Raw genomic sequence first — 5995 nt, 5'->3', positions numbered from 1 at the left:
AGTAGGTTCTCACTAGTTATCTATTTTACACATAGTATCAATAGTGTATATGTGTCAATCCCAATCTCCCACTTCATCCCAATACCCCCCAACTTCCCCCTTTGGCAACCATAACTTTGTTCTTTACATCTGTAACTATATTTTTGTTTTGCAAATAAATTCATCTATACCATTTTTCTAGATTCCATATATAAGCAATATTATACAATATTTGTTTTTCTCTGACTTACTTCACTCTGTATGACAATCTCTAGGTCCATCCACATCTCTGCAAATGGCACTATTTCATTCCTTTTCATGGCTGAGTAATAGTCCATCATATATATGTACCACATCTTCTTTATCCATTCCTCTGCTGATGGACACTTAGGTTGCTTCCATATCCTGGCTATTGTAAATAGTGCTACAGTGAACACTGGGATGCATGCATCCTTTCAGATTCTGGTTTTCTCCAGGTATGTGCCCAGCAGTGGAATTGCTGGGTCATATGGTAGCTCTATTTTTGGTTTTTGAAGGAACCTCCGTACTGTTCTCCACAGTGGCTGTATCAATTTACATTCCCACCAACAGTGTAGGAGAGTTCCTTTTTCTCCATGCCCTCTCCAGCATTTATTGTTTGTAGATTATTTGATGATGGCCATTCTGGTGTGAGGTTATACCTCATTGTAGTTTTGATTTGCATTTCTCTAATAATTAGTGATGTTGAGCAGCTTTTCATGTGTTTGTTGGCCATCTGTATGTCTTCTTTGGAGAAATCTCTATCTAGGTCTTCCACCCATTTTTGGATTGGGTTGTTTGGTTTTTTGATATTGAGCTGTGTGAGCTGTTTGTATATTTTGGAAATTAGTCCCTTGTCAGTTGCTCATTTGCAAATATTTTCTCCCATTCTGAGGGTTGTCTTTTTGTTTTGTTTATGATTTCTTTTTCTGTGCAAAAGTTATGTCCCATTTGTTTATTTTTTTATTATTTTCATTACTCTAGGAGGTGGGTCATAAAAGATCTTGCTGTGATTTATGTCAGTGTTCTGCCTATATTTTCTTCTAAGAGTTTTATAGTATCGGCCTTACATTTAGGTCTTTAATCCATTTTGAGTTTATTTCTGTGTATGGTGTTAGGGAATGTTCTAATTTCATTCTTTTACATGTAGCTGTCCAGTTTTCCCAGCACCACCTATTGAAGAGGCTGTCTTTTCTCCATTGTATGTTTTTGCCTCTGTTGTCATAGATTAGGTGACCATATGTGCATGGGTTTATCTCTGGGCTTTCTATCCTGTTCCATTGATCTATATTTCTGTTTTTCTGCCAGTACCATACTGTCTTGATTGCTGTAGCTTTGAAGTATAGTCTGAAGTCAGGGAGCTAATTCCTCCAGCTCCATTTTTTCTCAAGATTACTTTTGTGGGACTCCCCTGGCAGTCCAGTGATTAAGACTGTATGCTTCCACTGCAGGGGGCATGGGTTCAATCCCTGGTTGGGAAACTAAGATCCTGCATGGAATGTGGTGTTGCGTAAACATAAAATTAAAGATTTAAGAAAAATCTAGGAAAAAAAATATTGCTTTCGCTATTCAGGGTCTTTTGTATTTCCACACAAAATGTAAGATTTTTTTTTCTAGTTCTACGAAAAATGCCATTGGTAATTTGATAGGGATTGCACTGAATCTGTAGATTGCTTTGGGTAGTAAAGTCATTTTCAGAGTACTGATTCTTCCAATCCAAGAACATGGTATATCTCTCCATCTGTTTGTGTCATCTTTGAGTTCTTTCATCAGTATCTTATAGTTTTCTGAGTACAGGTCTTTTGCCTCCTTAGGTAGGTTTATTCCTAGGTAATTTATTCTTTCTGATGCAATGGTAAATGGGCTTGTTTCCTTAATCTCTCTTTCTGATCTTTTGTTAATGTATAGAAATGCAAGAGATTTCTGTGTATTAATTTTGTATCCTGCAACTTGACCAGATTTATTGATGAGCTCTAGTAATTTTCTGGTAGCATCTTTAGGATGTTCTATATATAGTATCATGTCATCTGCAAACAGTGACAGTTTTACTTCTTCTTTTGCAAGTTGGATTCCTTTTATTTCGTTTTCTTCTCTGATAGCCGTGGCTAGGACTTCCAATACTATGTTGAATAATAGTGGTGAGAGTGGACATCCTTGTCTTCTTCCTGATCTTAGAGGAAATTCTTTCAGTTTTTCACCATTGAGAATGATGTTTGCTTTGGGTTTGTCATATATGGCCTTTATTATGTTGAGTTAGATTCTCTGTAAGTTCACTTTCTGGAGTGGTTTTATCATAACTGGGTGTTGAAATTCATCAAAAGCTTTTTCTGCATCTACTGGGATGATCACATGGTTTCTGTTCTTCAGTTTGTTAATGGTGTATCTCATTGATTGATTTGCATATAATGAAGAATCCTTGCATCCCTGGGATAAAGCTCCCTTGATCATGGTGTATGGTCCTTTTAATGTGTTGTTGAATTTGGTTTGCTAGTATTTTGTTTAGGATTTTGACATCTATGTTCATCAGTGATATCAGCCTTGCAATTATTTTTTGTGATATCTTTGTCTGGTTTTGGCATCAGTGTGATGGGAGCCTCGAAAATGAGCATGGTAATGTTCCTTCCTCTGCAATTTTTTTGGAACAGTGTCAGAAGGGTTAGCTCTTCTCTAAATGTTTGATAGAATTCTCCTGTGAAGCCATCTAATCCTAGGCTTTTGTTTGTTGGAAGATTTTTTTTTTTTTTTTTTTTTTTGCGGTACGCGGGCCTCTCACTGTTGTGGCATCTCCCGTTGCGGAGCACAGGCTCTGGACACGCAGGCTCAGCGGCCATGGCTCATGGGCCCAGCCACTCCGTGGCATGTGGGATCTTCCCGGACCGGGGCACGAACCCGTGTCCCCTGCATCAGCAGGCGGACTCTCAACCACTGCGCCACCAGGGAAGCCCTGTTGGAAGATTTTTAATCACAGTTTCAAATTCATTACTTGTGAATTCTCTGTTCATATTTTCTATTTCTTCCTGGTTCAGACTTGGAAGGTTGTACCTTTCCAAGAATTTGTCCATTTGTTCTAGGTTGTGCATTTTATTGGTGTATAGTTGCTTCTAGTTATCTCTTATGATCCTTTCTATTTCTGTGGTATACATTATAACTTCTTTTTCATTTCTAATTTTATTGATTTGGGTCCTCTCCGTTTTTTTCTTAATGAGTCTGGCTAAAAGTTCATCAATTTTGTTTATCTTCTCAAAGAACCAATTTTTACTTTCATTGATCTTTGCTATTGTTTTCTTCATCTCTATTTAATTTATTTCTGCTCTGATCTTTATGATTTCTTTCCTTCTACTAACTTTGGGCTTTTTTTTGGAGAGATATAACTTGTTCTTGGATTGGAAGAATCAATATTGTGAAAATGATTATAACCCAAAGCAGTCTACAGATTCAGATTCAGTGCAATCCCTATCAAATTACCAATGACGTTTTTCACAGAATTAGAACAAAAAATTTCACAATTTTTATGGAAACACAAAAGACCCCGAATAGCCAAAGCAATCTTGAGAAAGTAAAACAGAGCTGGAGGAACCAGGCTCCCTGACTTCAGACTATACTACAAAACTACAGTAATCAAGACAGTATGGTACTGGCACACAAACAAATACAGATCAATGGAACAGGATAGAAAGCCCAGAGATAAACCCACACACATATGGTCACCTAATCTATGACAAAGGAGGCAAGAATATACAGTGGAGAAAAGACAGTCTCTTCAATAGGTGGTGCTGGGAAGACTGGGCAGCTACATGTAAAAGAATGAAATTAGAGCACTCCTTAACACCATGCACAAAAATAAACTCAAAATGGATTAAAGACCTAAATGTAAGTCCAGACACTCTTAGAGGAAAACATAGGAAAAACTCTCTATGACATAAATCACAGCAAGATCTTTTTTTTTTTTGATGATTTTTAAATTTTGCATTCCATATATTATCCAGTCTCACATGCTCACAGGATCAGCAATTACAATAGCCGCCTCATCTCCCAAGTCTGAAAATGGCAAGACAGCCACAGCTGCAGCCAAAGGCAATGCACTGATGGGTTCGCAAAACAAAAAATTGCACAATTTTCCTTCATTTTTCTTAAACTAATGGCTGATGCTAAGGCTCACTGCTAGAGAACGGAAACCCTTTTCTTCTTCATGCCTCAAACTAAAATGTTAAACTTATCAGACAGGGCGGACAATGTCTCTTCAATAATTAATTGCACACATACACGAAAAATCCTTTATGTTGCATAAATATTTTGTTGCACAGGGTACAAAAATAGTTTCACTTTTTGGTTGGTTTTGAAGTTTGGAAATAATGAGGAGCCATGGCAAGGGTGGGGTGCACCGTGGAGAGGTAAGCGAAATTGGGCAGAGAAAGCATTTTCCTAATGGCTGTTGGCCCATCTGAGAGGGAGGAAGCAGAGGACCCCGATTTGAAATGACCAAGAAAACGCTCTGTCTTGGCTGGGTGGTCCTTCCTGTTCAGCCTGGAAGTGTGTGGATGATGGATGGCACCAGCCGCTGGGCGGAACTGGCTGCAAGGCTTGATCCTCACTGAAGCAGGGTGGGTGCAGGAGAGGGGGTAAGGGGAGAGGGGCTGGGAATGATGAACCATTAGTGGGCAGGACTTGTTGCTATGGTGACACAGTGTGAGAACAAACTGTACAGTCACATATATACCAGTTTAAGTGTCTTAATTCATGCCAGGAAAACATGCAAAATTAAACGCCTCATTTCTTTGAGGTGGGGCTACAGAAACAAATTTGGACTGGGGGTCAGGCCTTGCTGAGTCCCAGCGAGACCTCCTAGCTGGGTCTGGGTGTCCTGGTGAGAAGGCCCCTGAATCCTGCTGTGAGGCCTTGGAGAGGGGCTTTGGGGCAGGACAGGGCTGAGGAAAAGGAGAGAAAGGAAACAGTCCACTGAGTTGGGCTTAAAATTCAGTCTTTGGAGGGAAGCAGCAGCTCTGCACAGGCCACCTGGGGGCAGTGGAAGCTCAGGGTGGCTTCCTCCCCACTGGGGCGGGGGCTTCGAGCTGTGGTGACCAGACTGAAGAACTAACAGAACTGACGATATTTCCATCCTTGCTGGGTGGTATCAGAGGAAGGTTACCAGTGCACCTGAGCATGTAGGGCTGCAGCAGCAGCAGCAGTGGTGGCTGGATAGGTAAATGCAGCATGTGAGATGGCTGGGGTCAGCTCTGTGGTGTACAGAGGGTCGGGGGCCCAGGCCTCTAGGGCTGCGGGGATCAGAGCGGCCCCCATCAGGTCACAGGGGTATCATGCGATGAAGTGTGCTCCTAGGGCAGGGTGAGCGTTGGTGGGATTTGGTCTAGCCGTTAGCTTGTTCTTGGCCATCTTGGTGTTAGCTTTGGCAAACTCTCGTCTCAGGGTCTGCGGGTTCTCGGGGTCAAAACGAATACCGTTCAATGCATTCTTGGCCACTTCTGTTCCTGCCCGGCTGTCAAAGATCACAAAACCAACAGGCTATCTCGACGTGAGCTTGATCAGGGACCCTTCATACCCTTGAATGGCCTGAAGAGCAGGTAGAGTTCTCTGGGTTTAATATGCACAGGGAGCCCACTGACGAACAGTGTCCGGACCTACTCCTCCTCCGGGAGCCGCTGGAGCCCAAGCCTGTGCCAGTGCTGTGCTCGCCGTCCGCCGTCCGGCTTCAGGCTGCTCATGGTGCAGGGGGTGGAGCGGAGGTGGGAGGGGGCGAGGGGAGCTGGGCACTTCGGGGTAAGGGGCTGGGGGGGGCAGCCGCAGCGTCGGACTAGCTCACATCAAGTTTGGCGGGTGCAGGAGGCGGGGAGGGGGTGAGGCACTGGGAACCGGAACCCACAGCACGATCTTTTACGACCCACCTCCAAGAGCAATGAAAATAAAAGCAAAAATAAGTGAATAGGACATAAGTTAACTTAAAAGCTTTTGCACAGCAAAGGAAACCATAAACAAGATGAAA

General features: G+C 42.3%; 1 pseudogene across 1 annotated transcript; it reads right to left on the bottom strand.

The window, feature by feature from the left end:
* Window positions 1-5060: 5060 nt before the first annotated feature.
* LOC309803074 (RNA-binding protein with multiple splicing 2-like) lies at window positions 5061-5717 on the bottom strand (annotated as a pseudogene). Its single transcript has one exon. The product of its transcript is annotated as an RNA-binding protein with multiple splicing 2-like (transcript).
* Between the last annotated feature and the right edge of the window lie 278 nt (window positions 5718-5995).

This window comes from Mesoplodon mirus (assembly GCF_964341445.2).
Source record: "Mesoplodon mirus genome assembly, chromosome: 4".
In the NCBI taxonomy this organism is placed as follows: domain Eukaryota; kingdom Metazoa; phylum Chordata; class Mammalia; order Artiodactyla; family Ziphiidae; genus Mesoplodon; species Mesoplodon mirus.
This window is presented reverse-complemented; position numbering and strand designations above follow the sequence as displayed.